The sequence below is a fragment of the Orycteropus afer genome, unplaced genomic scaffold (assembly GCF_000298275.1).
Source record: "Orycteropus afer afer isolate SDZICR_OR568_19922 unplaced genomic scaffold, OryAfe1.0 scaffold00016, whole genome shotgun sequence".
In the NCBI taxonomy this organism is placed as follows: domain Eukaryota; kingdom Metazoa; phylum Chordata; class Mammalia; order Tubulidentata; family Orycteropodidae; genus Orycteropus; species Orycteropus afer.
The window spans coordinates 8,070,725-8,079,468 of NW_006921603.1; positions in this window are offsets into that span (position 1 = coordinate 8,070,725).

The window sequence follows — 8,744 nt, forward strand, 5'->3', positions numbered from 1 at the left end:
GAGCTCTGGTGGCATAGTGCCTAAGGCATTTGACTGCTAACCAGAAGGCTAATGGCTCAAATCCACCAGCCACTCTTCAGAAGGAAGACTGGGCAATCTACTTCTGTAGAGATACCACCTCAGAAACCCCAGGAGGGGTCACTATCTGTCAGATCTGACTTGAAGGCAGTGAGTTTGTTTTTTTCTTCTTTAGAGACATTTTTGATTGTCATTAACTGGGGAAGGATGTGTTAATGGTATCTAGCAAGCAGTATGGAACACATCTCAACATAAAGAAAATGAAAATCCTCACAACTGGACCACTAAGCAGCATCACAATAAATGGAGAAAAGATTGAAGTTGTTAAAGATTTCATATTACTTGGTTCCACAATCAACACCAGTGGAAGCAGCAGGTAAGACATCACCTGATGTATTGCAATGAGCAAGTCTGCTGCAAAAAAAAAAAAAAATCTTTAAAGTGTTGAAGAGCAAAGATGTCTTCTTGAAGACTAAGGTGCGCCTAACCCAAGCCATGATATTTTCAATCACCTCATATGCATGTGAAAGCTGGAAAATGAAAAAGGAAGACTGAAGAGTTGATGCTTTTGAGTTGTGGTGTTGCTGAAGAGTGCTGAAAATACCATGGACTGCCGGAAGAACAAACACATCTGTCCTGGAAGAAGTGCAGCTGGAATGCCCCTTGGAAGTGAGAATGGCCAGACTTCGTCTCACCTACTTTGGTCATGTTGTCAGAAGGGACCATTCCCTGGAGAAGGATATCATGCTTGGTAAAGTGGAGGGTCAACAAAAAAGGGGAAGGCCCTCCATGAGATGGATTGACACAGTGGCTGCAACAATGAGCTCAGGAATAGCTGGGATTGTGAGGCTGGCACAGGACCAGAAAGTGTTTTGTTTTGTTCTGTTGTACGTAGGGTCACTATGAGTCAGAGCCAACTCAATGGCACCTGACAACAACAATGGCAACAGTGAGTAGAAGCCAGGGATGCTGCTAAATATCCTAGAGTGCACAGGGCAGCTCCCAACAACAAAGAATGCCCAGCTCCTATCAGTAGTGCCAAGGCTAAGAAACCCTGATGGAGAGTTTCATGGCTAGAAAGGGAGTAACAGAAACACAGTTACAGAATGGGTAAAAGCAAAAAATCTTTCTCATTTAGTTGCTGAGATTTCTAGATATTATTCAGATTTTTTTTCATAGGCTTTGGAAATACTATAAGAAAACAAGGAAATGCAATGATATGGAAAGAGCCCTGGAGGCTGCTATTGCCTACCTGATTCTAAAATCACAAACAATTCTATTTTTAACAGCCAGTTGGATGCAAATTATGAATCTTACAAAGACCAATCAGGACCCACATCTATTATACACTCTAGAGAAAGTCTTGTGTGTGTAAGAGTATATAGAGATATTCAAAGCAATATCATTGGTAATCATGAAAAGTTAGATGCAATCTAAATATCCATTATAAAGAAAATGGATAGAAAAATTAAATTTGAAAAATAAATGAAGTAGATATGTATCAAAATGGATAGAGATGAAAGCATATTGAGTGGAAAAAGCAAGATGCAGAGCAACTTGTAAGAGTAACACTATTTTTATAAGAATCCACTCCTTGGAAGGAAGGTTGGGCAATCTATTTCCGTAGTGCTACTAACTGGAGGGGTTGCCATGAGTTGGATCCAACTCGATGGCAGTGAGTTTTAGGGTTTTTTTGTTTTTTTTTTAAATAAGAATCTTAAAAGCAAAACAGTACATTATCAATTAGGCTTATATTTGTCTGCATTTATAGAAATATAACCCCAGTGGCTTAACCAAATAGGGGCTTATAATTTTATCCTGTTCAACAATTCAGCTAAACGTCTACCTGAAGGTGGTTCCAAGATACCATCAGTCAGATATCTTGCATGTATCTTGCAGGTATAAAATATGGGCTGAGAAGCTGGAACAATTGACCACGAAGGGCATGCAGAGCATGTTGTATTATCGTTGTTATTTGCCATCGAGTCGGACCCGACTCATAGTGACTCCTCCTTGGGTTTCTGAGGCAGTATCACTACAGAAGTAGATTGCCCAACCTTCCTTCCGAGTAATGGCTGGTGGGTTTGAACTACCAGGCTTCTGGTTAGCAGTCAAGTGCCTTAGGCACTATGCTACCAGAGCTCCTATGCAGAGCATAAACTATATAAATATGTTGAATTGATAACCCTTCTTGGAAGGATAAAGAAATTATTTTCACGGGAGCTCAAACCTGCAATCAGATTCCTCAAGGCTCATTCCATCTTCCTCTCTGTTATTTTTTCATCTCCATGGTTACAAGATCACAACTCCTCCTCAAGCATTGCATTCATGTTTCAAGTCCAAGGACCCACTGCTACTGAGTTGACTTATAGTGACGCCCATTGGTTTTCCAAGGCTGTAAATCTTTATAGAAGTAGATTTCCTCATCTTCCTCCCATGGAGCAGCTTGTGGGTTTGAAGCACTGACCTTCAGGTTCCCAGCCAAATGCCTTACCCATTATGCCACCAGAGCTCCTTAAGTCCAGAGAAAAGGAAGATAAAAGGCTTGTTCCAACTGAATTAACCCCCCTTACCAAGAAAGCCATTGTTTTCTTGGAATCCCCACCTTTAAACTTCTGTTTATAGCTCCATGACCGAATGTAGGTCATATCCTTCCCTAATCCCATACACACATATGCCCCCATGTACCAGACTCTTTATCTAGCTGCAATAGACTCTGGGAAGGAGCATGAATGATTTGCTGAACCACTGCTTCCTAAACAAGATCACGGTTCTGGTAGAAAGGAAGAAGAGTATAACGACTATTAGGTGGACAATTAGAATTGGCTCCCTCAAATAATAGAGGTAGGTAAAAAACAGACTGAGAATACACACCAAATTAAAGATAGTGTGTGCCTCTTGGTAGGGAGAAAGGGAATGAAATTAAGTAGGAATACAAATGTGATTTTTATTTAATTGCTATTTTATTTAATGTAATTATATTTAAAAATTTTAAGGCAAATGTAACAAAATATTCAATTTTTTAAAATAGAGAGTGTAGATGCATGCGTCTTATTTCTTGTACTTGTGTTTTCTTTTTTTAATTAAGGAAAACTCTTAAACCTTATGTTAATTTTCAGAATATTGAGGTTAGTGTAATGTATCCTTTACCTTGAAAGAAAGAGAGCTAAAAATATTTGCCCAAGCACTGAGGATGAGAAAGACATAGAGAGTTACATGGGCAGTACAGACAACAAATATGAACCCCTTTGCATATACAGTACTGAGTTATCAGTGAAAGCAAACATGGGTATAGGGACGGATAGATGGGTGAACAAGCTAAACAATTAGGTATGTCTAAATGGAGAGTGTATCCAAGATCATATATAGGGTTGGCAGACAATGGGCCTATAAGTTCATGTGAATGATCAGAATTCCCAGGTGTATAGTAGAGCTGACAAGGGGCAAGGTTATGGTCATTACTTGGTCACAGCCAGCTACCCAGAGGGACCGAGTAGTTGATCCTGCGGGCTTGGGGCCATAGTCACAGGGGACATCAAGCTCAATTGGCATAACATACTATACAAAACATTGTTCCACCTACTACTTTGGCGAGTAGCGACTGGGACCTTAAAAGCTAGGAAGCTGCCATCTAGATGCAACAACGGGTCTCTCCTCGTCAAGAAGAAAGAAGAAAACCAAAATTAATGGAAACAATCAGTCCTAGCGACTGGTACACCATCTGATCTGCAACCTATACAACTATGAGACCAGAAGAACTAGATGGTGCCCAGCTACCACTGCCATCCACTTGGAAGGGATGTAGGAGATCCTGCATAAAGAGGGAGAACAATGTGGAACAAAACTCAAAATCATTTGGAGGCAAAAAAAAAAGGTGGGGACCAGGTTTGCTGGTCCAATAGAGCCTGGTGTAACCACTGAGACTATGGCCCCTAGCTGCCCTTCAGGTCTGGAATTGAACCCACAGCTGTGGTTTCCAGCCAAACAAAGTACAGGCATGTGAGTTAAACATTTACCTCAAGTAGACACACGCCCTGGAGAGAACAATCATGGGAGAAGGAAGGGCTGCTAATGCACAGGGAGATAGCTCAGGGTGCAGAAGAGTATGAAGGGATGGACACTGGGGGAGGTAACTATGGGGAGGAAGTGGGAGGGGAGCTGCTGCATTGTAAATTTTGGTCAATGACATGAGACAAAGTATATGTGAACTGCTGTATGAGAAGTGAATTTATTCTGTAAATCTTCACACAAATCCTAATAAAAAAAAAAAAAAAATTAAAAAAAATAAAAATAAATAAAAATAAAAATATTTGCCCAAATAATGAGACAAGAAAGGAATGAGATGAAAATTCCAGAAAGTTACATTTCTTCTGACCACTAATATGGACAATACTTTGTTGTTGTTGTTAGGAACTATTATGTCTGTTTCAACTCACAGGGACACTATGTACAACAGATCTAAATACTCCCCGGTCTTGTGCCATATTCTCACAATCATTGCTATATTTGAGCCCATTGTTGCAGCTACTGTGTCAATCCATCCCACTGAAGATCTTCCTCTTTTTCATTTACTCTCCACTTTATCAAGCATGATGTTCTTCTCTAAGGACTGGTCCTTCCTGATAACATGTCCAAAGCACGTGATATCCAAAGCACGTGATATCCAAAGCACATGATATCCAAAGCACATGTCCAAAGCACGTGATATATGGTCCTTCCTGATAACATGTCCAAAGCACGTGATATCTCACTATCCTCACTTCTAATGAGCATTCTGGATGTACTAGTTCCAAGACAGCTTTGTTTGTTCTTCTGGAAGTCCATAGTACATTCAATGTTCTTTACCAACACCGTAATTCAAAAGTATTAATTCTTGGTCTTCCTTATTCATTGTCTATCTTCCACATATGTATGAGGGGATTGAAAATACCATGGCTTGAGTGGGGTGAACTTTTGTCCTAAATGTGAAATCTTTGCCTTTCAACACTTTAAAGAGGTCTTTTGCCCAATACAATGAGTTGTTTAATCTCTTGATTGCTGCTTCCCTGCGTGTTGATTGTGGACCCAAGTAAAATGAAATTTTTGATAACTTCAATACACCTAATCCTCTTTTATTGACTTTTTTTTTATCCAACATTTTGCATTTATGACAACAGTAAAAAATCTACTAACTATTTTGTGCATTAACAACATACATTTGTCAGTAACAAATGCTGAGTTGTTAGGCAAGAGTAATGCTGGCTGTGATAGTTAAGATTATGTGTCACCTTGGCTGGGCTGTGGTTATCAGTTGTTTGGCAGTTATGTAATAATGTAATTTGGTACTTATATAATGATGTAGTCATCCTCCATTTTGTGATCTCTGGTGGCATAGTGCCTAAGGCATTTGACTGCTAACCAAAAAGTTGGTGGTTCAAACTGACCAGCCATTCCATGGAAGGAAAACTGGGCAATCTACTTCTGTAAAGATTCACTGCAAAGGGGGTTGCTATGAGTTGGAATAGACTCAATGGCAGTGAGTTCGGTTCTTTGGTTTGATGTGATCATCCACCAATTTTGCATAATGACCTGGTCTTTGGAACCTAACCATGTTGATAAAGTGAAGAGTGGGTATATGTTCTCCATTAACATCATTTTGCTTATTATTGTCATATTGATTGTTGGTCCACTTGTGAGGACTTTTGTTTTCTTTAGGTTGAAGTGTAATCCATACTGAAGGCTCTAGTCTTTGATCTTCATCAATAAGTACTTTAAGTCCTCTTAGCTTTCAGCAAACAAAGTTGTGTCATCTGCATATTGCATTTTGTTGATGAATCTTCCTCCAGTCCTGATTCTGTGTTCTTCTTTGTATAGTCCAGGTTCTCATATGCTCAGTATACACATTGAATAAGTATGATGAAAGTATACAACCCTGATGCACACCTTTACTGACTTTAAACCACACAGTATCCCCTTGTTCTGTTCAAACAACTGCCTCCTGGTCTATATACAGGTTCCTTATGAGAGCACAATTAAGTGTTCCAGAATTCCCATTCTTCACGAGGTTATCCATAATTTCTTATGATCTACACAGTTGAATGCTTTTGCATAGTCAGGAAAACACCGATAAATATCTTTCTGGTATTCTCTGCTTTCAGCCAAGATCCATCTGACAGCAGTGATATATATCCCTTATTCCACATCCTCTTCTGAATCCAGCTTGAATTTCTGGAAGTTCCCTGTCACAGTACTGCTGCAACTATTTTTTAATTATCTTCAACACAATTTTACTTGCATGTGATATTAATAATATTGTTCAATAATTTTTGCATTCTTTTGGATTGCCTTTTTTTTTTTTTTGAATGGGCACACATATTTATAACTTCCAATCAGTTGGCCAGGTAGCAGTCTTCCAAATTTCTTGGCATAGCTGAGTGAGCACTTCAAAGTTGCATCCATTTGTTGAAACATATCGGTGGGTAGATCATCAATTCCTTAAACCATTTTTTTTTTTTTACCAGTTCTTTCAATGCAACTTGGACTTCTTCCTTTAATAACATCAGTTCCTGAACATATGCTACCTCTTGAAATAGTTGAAGTTCAACCAGTTATTTTTGGTACAATGACTGTTTATTCCTTCCACCTTCTTTTGATGTTTCCTGCCTCATTCAATTATTTGCCCACAGAATCCTTCAATATTGCAACTTGAGGCTTGAACTTTTTTCTTCAGGTCTTTCAACTTGAGAAATGCCGAGAGTGTTCTTCCCTTTTATAACACCAGGTCTTTGTATATTTAATTATAATACTTTGTCTTCTCAAGGCACTCTTTCAAATCTTCTGTTCATCTCTTTTACTTTACTTCTTCCATTGACTTTAGATAGTCAAGTTCAAGAACATGTTTCAGAGTCTCTTCTGACATCTATTTTGGTCTTTTCTTTCTTTCCTGTCTTTTTAACGACAATTCTTAGAAACTCCCAAATCCGTATTGCATATAGAATCTCCCAGGTGCATTCTCTGAAACAATTAAACTGGCATTTAAGCAGAACCATGGGGAAAAAATTTAAGTATTCATGATTCATCTTGTTCTTGCTGAAAGTCAGCATAAAAAGCTTGCACATACAATGTTTCCAAATAGTGACTGTCCTAACACTTTTCTTTCATAAGAGATAGGTCACACAGGAGACCCATGCAAGAGTTGCTTTTATATAAAACCCTTTATGCCCCTCCTCAAAACAACAACAGAAAATGTGTAATGAATTATTTTCCAAAGCTAATGGTTTCTGAATGTTCATTTTCAGGAAAGTCAAAGTCACCTCCATGCAGTAATGAATTCCTTTTGGATTCATTTCAGATTTTCCAAGGTTACCATTCAGGCTTACAGAAAGACATGCCAGTGTGACAAGAGATATCCATGAGTATTGGAAGGACAAAACATTAGGGAAGCAGAAGTCAAGGTGAAGCAACACCATCAGGACTGGGCATTTAATCTACACTGAAGATGTTTTTTTCATTCCAAAAGAAACATAGAGGAAGCCAGTTTAGAATAGGTTTTAATTTATGCAAATGAAGAAGTCACAGGAAAAAGAGAAAAAGAGACTTGCAGTTTTAGTTTCACTTTTTCCTGCTACAAACTCAGGTCACCTAACATGATTGTATGCAAAGAGGAAGGAGCTAGGAAGGGAAAAGATGGGAGATGTCTGTGTCATGAGAACTCAAAAGGTCTTCTGTGAAGAAACCCCACACACACTTACTGCTACTATGCCTTTCTTTTATTATCTTAATTGTCTTAGAAAATGCATTATGGATTTCAGTGTAGGAGGGAGGGAAAATGAGTTTTATTTTTCCAGCTCCATTGAACAGAGAAAGGGAGACAAAAGAAAACTCTGACATAATTAATCCCAGCACTACAGAAACAAAGGCAACGTTCTCCTTTGAACAGATGTGCCTAGTACAAACTTCTCTTTGGGAAGAACCAGCCACATTACTTTTCTTATTTTTGATGAGTGTCAGAATGTTCCTGAGAATGGAAGCTGTTGGGAGCAAAGCGATTCAAGGCTCAAAGAAGTAGAATGGTAATTTAATCTCACTTTGCTTATGCTGGTACATGTAATTATCATCCTATGGAGGTAGATTTGGCCTGCTTCTTGTTGTTGTTGTTGTTATGTGCCGTCGAGTCAGACCCGACTCATAGTGACCCCTCCTTGGGTTTCCGAGGCAGTATCACTACAGAAGTAGATTGCCCCATCTTCCTTCCGAGGAGTGGCTGGTGGGTTTGAACTGCCAGCCTTCTGGTTAGCAGTCAAATGCTTTAGGCACTATGCTACCAGGCCTGCTTCTAGGGCTAGCTATACAATTTTGCTGGTCAGAGCTGTTTGGAAAATTTGGACTGATGGAGAAGGCTGCCCCTGATGGTACATGATCATTTCATAATACATTTCTGCCCTGAAATCTGAGCTTTTGAACACGTGCCTGTTCAGATTCAAAGACATGACCTCGTGTTTGTATCTTGACCTGAGTGCTCATTTCTTCTTCAGTTAAAAAACAAAACAAACAAACAAACAAATTTTGCTTTTAGAGTTGTAACGATTGAAATAACAGATGTTACAATGTGAAATTGTTTGCAAACTCTAAAGGTTTGGGCCAATATAATTATTTCAGCAATTTTATAGATATTATGTGTTTGTAGGAATCCCTGGGTGGCAGAAATAGTTAAGCTGTGGAATACACTGACTGAAAGGCTGGCAATT